General features: G+C 50.1%; 1 long non-coding RNA gene across 1 annotated transcript; it reads right to left on the reverse strand.

The window, feature by feature from the left end:
- Positions 1-3,112: 3,112 nt before the first annotated feature.
- Positions 3,113-4,133, reverse strand: LOC120668525. The gene is made up of 4 exons (XR_005672468.1): positions 3,724-4,133; positions 3,448-3,638; positions 3,274-3,351; positions 3,113-3,196 (listed from the first exon to the last, which is right to left on the reverse strand). It is a non-coding gene; the product is annotated as an uncharacterized LOC120668525 (long non-coding RNA).
- Positions 4,134-9,285: the final 5,152 nt, after the last annotated feature.

A 9,285-nucleotide genomic window follows, 5' to 3' on the forward strand; every position in this document is an offset into this window, starting at 1 on the left:
TGGAACTAGACAAGGACGGGAAGAGAGACAGAAAAATGCAGGGCAGCAGACACCAATGAGATGATAAACCTTTTGCAAACCTTGCCATCCCGTTTTACGGATTAACTGGCTCGGAGTTTGCAGAACTTTTTTGGAATCCTGAAAAGATGATGCATGGGACAGAGACGACCGGCAAGTGAAGCGGCCATGGCCACTCTCCGTGGCTGCAGTCTTTGCATTGGCTGCCGAGTGCCGACGAGCTCGCCCCAACAGCACACTGCACACAAAGATTCGTTCCAAGCGTCATCTTCATGGCGCGCGCATCACCTGCAGCAGAAAAGAGATAGGGAGAGAAGAAGAAGCAGCGACGCTGCTTCGTAACAACTCGAGGGCGTCATCGATCGACGGCTCGTCCGCCCGTCACCACATCACACGCTGCATGCTGTTCATCGCCCCTGGCCGGAAATCCCAAACGGCGATAAGGTGCCGCGTGTCGGAGGTTGAGTATAGCACCGAAAATGATTGATGGAAACATGTTCTGTTTCCTTTGTTAAAATTTATATATATATGTTATGTTTTATTTTTAAAAAAATTTAGATAACTAGTAGGGTGCACGTGCGACATCGCACGTGTCTGAAGAACAATGTTGCAAAAAAATAACCATATTAAATTTTAGTTGCAACAAGTATTTTTGAAAAACTATATATGGTGAAAACAAACAATGAGATCTCAATTGTGGTAAAAATAGATAAAATATTTGAAACATGAAAAAATATAGAATTATAAAAAATAGATAAATGGTATGTATGAGATAGGATAAAGTCTATTTTTGGCACATGGCAGTGGGCCCCACATTTTTTTTTTGAAGCGAGGACATCCCCATTTTCATTACCAAGAACGGAAATATCAGCAGTTCATACAACAGAGATGGAGGGGGGAGGGGGAAGGAGGGAAAGAGGGTATCGGTACAAGTTCAAAGCAGGGTGGATATGGCTTGACTTTCAAGTTTCATATCACCCAACTACCGATCGTCCGGGTCCTAGGCTTCCTAGGAAACGCCCTCGAGTAGAGTTTTTAACATACCAGTTTAACATGGGAGTGCTAGATAAAAGAACAAAGAGGAGTGAGTGTTCACAGCGTTTTCATGCTTCATCCGTAGAGGTGTCATCATCCTCCAAGTGAGAATGCGGCGGCCCAATCAGCAGCGGCGGACGTTGTTGTTGAACCAGCACTCTGTTGGCACAAGAGAGGAGCTTCACACCATCCATGGTCTTGTTCTGCATATCCGAGCCATAGAGACCTGCCCAATAAGACATGAGAGCACAGGCATAAATCAAAATATCAATCGGGTTTCTCAACAGCTTATTTTCAAAACATGCTTCATTTCTTTTTTTCCAGATAGCCCAACAAATCGCAGCGACGCAAAATGTGTACACGACATGCCCTCCCGGCAACTCTCCTGGCACCACATGCTTTATTTATATTGGCAACCAGTGCTGAATCCAGAGTTTATATTGTGTGAGGTTTTCCGGGATATTGGTAGCTCCCAGACAAAGGCCTATAAGCCCCCAAAGCACTTTCGCCACAGAGCATTAGAAGAAGAGATGATCTATATTTTCAGGGGAGGGGCAGAAGTAGCAGGTGGGAGATCCCGACCAGTTTCTCTTAATCAAGTTGTCTTTGGTGAGGACAGCATTATTTTTCAAGAGCCACATGAAGATTTTAATTCTGTGCGGAATCTTAGCTTTCCAAATATGTGAGAAGGACAAGCCAGAATCATTGGAAGTAAGGAAGTCATAAGCTGACCTGGTAGAGAAAATGCCTTTTGTATTCCTTTTTCAGGAAACCTCACCATTAGTATTATCAAAAGGGAAGGCATAAATGTCATTTAATAATCTAATCCAGGAGTCAAATAAGAAGGGAGGTAGCCATCTGGAAAATTGTAGCTGAGCACTCCGTGAGAGAAACTGATGGACAGACACAAATTTGTCTAAGCAGAGGTCATACAGGACTTGGAAAAGAATGCAGAGGGGTTTGTCTTTTATCCAGGGATCTTCCCAGAATAAAGTTGACAGGCCATTCTTCACTTCCACCTTCCTGTTTAGCATATATATATGCCTGACTTATTTTTTTATCTCTCTCCTATTTGTCTCTTTCTTCCCCTAACTCTCCTATTTCTCTCTCCGCCGTGCCGCATGTAGGGCAGGTCGCCATGCCCAGACCGCTACAAACCAACTGAATAATGCTCCAAATAGCTCTTGCCGAGTAGGAGGCGAAGTTGAGTTCTACCCTAAGGCCACGACAGGCGATGTCAGACTTGCCGCATGCTTTCCCACCACTCGCTGGCCATGCCTCCCCCGTCCACACCGCTGCTCAAATACGCGCCGCCCTGTCGCCCTGTCACCATCGATGCATGCTGCTCAATTGCCATTGTCAATGTTCATAAGCCACCGGCACCAGGCCATCATGTGCAACGATGCAAGAGTAATCAACCATGCCCATGTGCATGTTTATATGCAAACGACCAAACAAGAACATTGTCATTTTTTCTGCAAATCTGCCAGCGCGTACAAACTTAATACCCGTTGATGTCATGCCTATGCAGTAGACATGACTTTTTCATTTAGCAAAACAAAATGTTCTGATGGCAAAACTTCCCATTATTGCATTTCATTCCCTAATCATTTAGTTCTTTGAAGAAATCCTCTCCATCTTGTTCTGACCCATGCGGATGGACTAATGATTGTATCCTCTAGTCCTGTTCTGACTTCATTCAAGAATTGTTTACCTGATAGTAGAAGCATTCAGCACCGCAGGCACAGGCGCAGGCACAGGCACGTGTTTAAAGTTAGATTGTTTAAAAATAAGTGCAATGCATAGAACTACTATAAAAAATCTCATTAATAAATAACAAAGGTTCATTGCACCAAGATTTGAATGACCAACATATGTGGAACCCTCCAAAAGCAAAATACTCAGATTGTATTATAATGCTATAAAGGGGAATATTGTTGAAATTTAAGTATTCCAATCCACAGTTCCACACCAAATTGTCATTGCAGACGGCAAGGCAATCCAGTGAACCGGCATAGGTCCTCATCCTCCTGGTTATAACCATGGTTGATTTTTTGAGAGGCAATCCAGTGAACCGGCATAGGTCCTCATCCTCCTGGTTATAACCATGGTTGATTTTTTGAGCACGGTACATGTCAGCAACCTCCAAAATTTGGACAGTCAGTATGTAACATAATAAAACACCAACCCATTGAAAATAGCATGCAGCAGAAAACTTACTTGCTCAGAAGTGGTCGCCTGTTCTGGGCTTTTATCATCCCATAATCACACCAGACGAGGAAATGTCAGAGAGATGCCCTATATCTCCATCAGAGGATATTATACTTTCATTAAGATTTTTGAGGAAACAATTTCCAATTAGATTAATTTTTGCAATGACTGTCAATAACACACCTGGACAACTGTATGTTGCTTTGTCAAGGGCTGTAGCACGCAATACAAAATGGGTCTTATCAAAACTGATTATAATTTTTATATTATAAATATTTTTTATACACGTGCGTGTCGCATGAAGCACAGCTCGGGAAGCACGAAACAAATCTTCCTCAGTCAACTGGAAGCTTCTTCCCCTCTCCACTTGTGGCCTGTTACCCAATTGCAAACTAATATAAATCTATGTCCACTCATCCATATGGACAAAAGAAAAATCAAATCACTGATCAATCATACCTCTGAGGAACAAAATCTTTGAAGAACGCTAAGCCCAAGATCATAACACCGAGGTGATAGAGAGCTGAGATTGGGCTTGTATTTAGAATGGAATAGAAGGACACTATGAATTTTATTCTCATACAATCAACCTTACTTTCATTTAATCAATGCAATCACCATGTGGACATAAAACTTAGGAATACCATTAAGGTTCTTTGTCATCTTACTATAACAGTACATTAGTTTTGAACAGCAAGATTGAACAATCAGAAAGAAAGAACTGCACTGCATCGAAATCATTGAGAATTCCATAAGACAAAATGCTAATTTGACCAAACTGGAGGGCGCACAATGTCCTTGCTGCCCTGTATGTGAAAGGGGAAGAAACAATTTGGATCAAATATGGAGGCCTTCCCATTTAACCTAGTAGTATGTGTTGGAGTATATTAAGCCCATAGGTATAGAGGCTCATCTAGAGGCCCATGTATAGGTATTATATATACCCACCCTTCTAGGGTTGGAGGAACACAATCATTATTCTCTCCTACTCTCTCTTTCATGGTATCACAACCATCTCTCTGGGCATTGCCGCCGGCTGCTCTGCTCTGAGCACCGCCGCACACGCTACGCAGGCCGCGCGGGCCGCCGCCTGCCTCGCTGCCGCGCACAGCGCGCCGGCCGTTGCGCCCGCCGCGCACGCCGCGCAGGCCGTCGCGCCCGCCGCGCAGGGGATGGGCCCTTGTCCTCAGCCCCAGCCGGCAGCCATGCTCGCCGCTGCTGCCCCCCTGTTCGCGTCGTTCTGGCTACCGCCCGCTCCACCCAGCCAGCAGCCGACCTGGCCTGGGGGGTGGGACCAGGCTGCACTGGCGTAGTCCTTCAGCGCCATAGGGAGGACGCCACCGGTCTGCACCGAGTGGATCGCCGACTCGGGTGTCTCCTTCCACACCACCCCACATGTCGGTATTCTCTCGTCTGTCCGACCCCCACACCCCTCTTGTCCTTCTTCCATCATGGTTGGTGATGGGTCTTGCCTTCCTGTCACCGCCGTGGTTTCTGCTCCTGGCTCTTTTCGTCTTCCCAATGTCCTTGTTGCTCCTCAGATGGTTCATAATCTTCTTTCCATTCGTCAGTTTACAACTGACAATTCTTGTTCCATCGAGATTGATTCTTCTGGCCTCACTGTAAAGGATTCGGCCTCCCGGCGTCCGCTACTCCGGTGTGACAGTACGGGGCCCCTTTACACCCTTCGCCTTCCTTCTTCCGCTGCACCACTCTCGCCTTCTTCTTCGCCCTGGCTGTCTTGGTTTGCCGCTTTTGCCGCGACGCCGTCTTCCACCACCTGGCACCGCCGTCTTGGTCACCCTGGCCGCGATGTTCTGGCTCAGCTCAGTCGTAGTACCGATGTTCCTGGTACTAGGGCTCCTGCTGAGCCCCTCTGCCATGCGTGCCAGCTCGGTCGTCATGTTCGGCTCCCTTTTTCTTCTTCTTCGCATGCGAAGCATGCATTTGATCTTGTTCACTGTGACCTGTGGACCTCTCCTGTACTTAGCCTTTCTGGTTATAAGTACTATCTGGTGGTGGTCGACGACTTCTCGCACTACTCTTGGACGTTTCCACCCTCCTCCACTTCTTTGCCTGGGTGTCCACTCAGTTCGGCCTCACCGTTAAGGCCGTCCAGTGTGACAACGGGCGGGAGTTCGATAACTCCACCTCCCATTCTTTCTTCCTCTCTCGGGGTGTTCAGCTGCGTATGTCTTGTCCGTATACCTCTCCTCAGAACGGCAAGGCTGAGCGGATGATTCGCACGACGAACGACGTCGTGCGCACCCTTCTGATCCAGGCTTCTCTGCCCTGCGCTTCTGGGCTGAGGGCCTCCACACCGCCACCTACTTGCTCAACCGCCTTCCGTCCACTGCTTCTCCTGCTCCCACTCCACACCACGCTCTTTTCGGTACCCCTCCTCGCTACGACCACCTTTGGGTCTTCGGGTGTGCGTGTTACCCTAACACCTCCGCCACTGCTCCTCACAAGCTGGCGCCCCGCTCGACTCGTTGTGTGTTCCTTGGTTACTCCCCTGACCACAAGGGGTACCGATGCTTTGACCTCACGTCTCGCCGCGTCCTGATCTCCCGACACGTCGTGTTTGATGAGTCGGACTTCCCCTACTCCACCTCCTCCACACCTTCTCCTGACCCCGAGCTGGTATCTCTGTTTCCGACTGACCCGGTGGTTCAACCACCGTTACCTGTCTGTCCTTTTCCTACAGGTTTTCCCGGCGCACCAGCACCGTTTCCGGTGATCCCTGCTGTGCCGAGCGCGGCCCCGGTGCCCGCGGTCGCGCCACGCGTAGTCCCCAGTCCTCCGGTCGTGCCGCGCCCGGACCCGGTGTCACCCGCTGCGCCACGCGCGGCCCCGGTGCCTTACCCTGCACCTGAGCGATACGCTCAGCCGGTGCAGGTGTACCGGTTCGGCGCCGACACCGGCGCCACCTCCTGCTCCAGAGGCTCCTGCGACGCCGACACCGGAACCGTCGCCGCCGCCGCCTCCTCCAGCTCCCTCTCGAGTTGAGCCGGAGGTGTACCACCCGCCGGTCATCCATAGGGATCCTCGGCATGTCCATCCCATGGTGACTCGACGGATGGCGTCTCAGGCCGCGACTCTCTCCGTTACCGAGGGAGAGCCGCGGGTCTCTTTGGTACCCTCCTCTGTCCGCGACGCCTTGGCGGATCCTCACTGGCGTCGCGCGATGGAAGAGGAGTACGCGGCTCTTCTTGCCAACCAGACGTGGGACCTCGTGCCGCGTCCGTCTGGTTGCAATGTGGTGACTGGCAAGTGGATCTGGGCGTCGAGCTGATGGCACACTAGAGCGCTACAAGGCTCGCTGGGTTCTCTGGAGGTTCACTCAGCGACCTGGTGTGGACTATGATGAGACCTTCAGCCCAGTGGTGAAGCCCGCTACGGTGCGCACGGTCCTCTCGCTTGCGCTCTCGCGCTCTTGGCCTGTGCACCAGCTGGACGTGAAGAATGCATTTCTTCACGGCACTCTCTCAGAGACTGTCTACTGCTCTCAGCCAGCGGGATTTGTGGACTCGAGTCGTCCGGATATGGTCGGCCGGCTCAACAAGTCTCTCTATGGTCTGAAGCAGGCTCCTCAGGCTTGGTACTCTCGGTTCGCTACGTTCTTGCTGACATTGGGGTTTATGGAGGCCAAGTCTGACATGTCTCTCTTCGTCTACCGCCGTGGGGATGAGACTTCCTATCTGCTGCTCTACGTTGATGACATTGTGCTCACAGCCTCTAGTCAGCGGTTGCTTCAGAGTGTCATCTCCTCTCTGCAGCAGGAGTTTGCTATGAAGGATCTCGGTCAGCTCCACCACTTCTTGGGCGTCACTGTTGAGCCTCGCCTGTCTGGTCTTCTCCTGCACCAGCGGCAGTATGCACTCGATATCCTGGAGCGGGCTGGGATGACTGATTGCAAGCCCTGCTCCACTCCTGTCGACACTCAGGCGAAGTTGTCCGCTGATCTGGGTGATCCGGTGGCGGATCCTACTGCCTACCGGAGTCTGGCTGGTGCTTTGCAGTACCTCACCTTCACCAGGCCGGACCTCACCTACGCTGTCCAGCAAGTCTGTCTCCATATTCATGATCCCCGGGAGACACACCTTGCTGCGCTAAAGCATCTCCTCCGCTACGTCCGTGGCGGTGTAGACCTCGGCCTGATGCTTCACCGCTCGTCCTCTGCTGAGCTGGTGGTCTGCACCGACGCTGACTGGGCTGGCTGCCTGGACACTCGTCGCTCCACTTCCGGCTACGCCGTCTTCCTGGGCGGCAACCTGGTCTCCTGGTCGTCCAAGCGGCAGCCGGTTGTCTCCCGCTCCAGTGCCGAGGCGGAGTACCGGGCTGTCGCTAACGGCGTAGCGGAGGCGTCCTGGCTACGACAGCTCTTGGCGGAGCTCCACAGCCCGCTCGCCAAGAGCCCGCTCGTCTACTGCGACAATGTCAGCGCCATGTATCTCTCCACCAACCCCGTCCAGCATCAGCGGACGAAGCACGTGGAGATCGATCTACACTTCGTGCGCGACAGAGTCGCAATCGGCGATGTTCGGGTACTCCATGTCCCGACTACCTCCCAGTTTGCTGACATCTTCACCAAGGGGCTGCCCTCCTCGACCTTCTCGGAGTTTCGATCCAGCCTCAACGTAGCCGGTGGCTAGTTGTGGCTGCGCGGGGTATTTGCCCTTTGTACTCTATTTGTACTCTCTTCTTGTCCAGTCTTGAACACCGCTGCATCGGTAGTTCAGACTGCGGGGGGTGTTAGCTTTCTTGTTGTCCAGTCTTGAACACCGCTGCGCCGGTAGTTCAGACTGCGGGGGGTGTTGGAGGATATTGAGCCCATGGGTATAGAGGCCCATCTAGAGGCCCATGTATAGGTATTATATATACCCACACTTCTAGGGTTGGAGGAACACAATCATTATTCTCTCCTCTCTCTTTCAGTATGCAGTAAGGAAAAATCGGATGAAGCTATGTCAAATACATACTTGGCACCATGACTGAGGATAGAATCACACTTGTCCTTTGTCCTATTCTACACCGTAATGTCAAAGCTGCAGAATGCATATGAGGTTGGAGAAAACAGAGTTGTTATGGATACCCACTGGCTTTGGCCGCAACCAATCATAGGGGAGCAATTTGAGAAGGCAAAGCGGGAAACAAAATATTTTGAAATTCAGTTTCTGAAGGAAAAATACCAAATTGTTGTTTCAAATTGTTGAACAAGAAAGGATGTAAGTGAATCGGAGGTGGGATTTATGGGTGCAAAATACGGTCCAAAATTGTTCCTAGAAAGAAAAGAAACAGGAAGCCCAAAAGAAATGATTCGAAATTACGATGTGATGAGCAGCTCTCAATATTACTCGAAATATTGAGATACTGAAGAGGTATCAAATAGAAACTCACCAATGCCTGTTAGTAAACAAGCACATAAATAGTAAAGTAATTTTTCCCATGAAGAGGTATCATATATAGATACTGAAGTAATTTTTTTTGACTTAAGAGATATCTAGATGTCTCCAAATTTTTACAAATTATATGGAGGTAGTATTGTAGTAATGAAGAACACAAAATTTATGTGGTAAATTGATGTCATATGCAGGACCAACAATTCCATATTATTTAACGGTAACAAAAATGCATTTACAAAGTTTAGGAGAGTGCATGTGTTATAGGAGTCAAGGGCCTATTGGGCCTTAGCCCATTAGAGTTAATTAGTCGCTTGCTTAGGGGTCAAGTAAACCTCTCTATATAAGAAGAGGAGATGTATCAATCTAATCAAGCAAGAGATTAGAAGGAAATCCCTTCTCTCTTGCCGGCCGTGGGCGAAGCCCCGCGGCCGGCGTTCCCAGCGCCCCCAACCCTAGCCGCCGCTCTCTCGCCCTCGCAGCCGCCGTCTCGTGAACAGTACCTGTGGTACTGTAGCACAGCGGGCGCTGTAGTGCGGCGGCAACCGCCCCTTCTTCCTCCACAATCCTCTCAATCCCACCACGCTCATAACATCTGGTATCAGAGCTGTCAGGCCCC

This window comes from Panicum virgatum, chromosome 4N, assembly GCF_016808335.1.
Source record: "Panicum virgatum strain AP13 chromosome 4N, P.virgatum_v5, whole genome shotgun sequence".
NCBI classification, from domain to species: Eukaryota; Viridiplantae; Streptophyta; class Magnoliopsida; order Poales; family Poaceae; genus Panicum; species Panicum virgatum.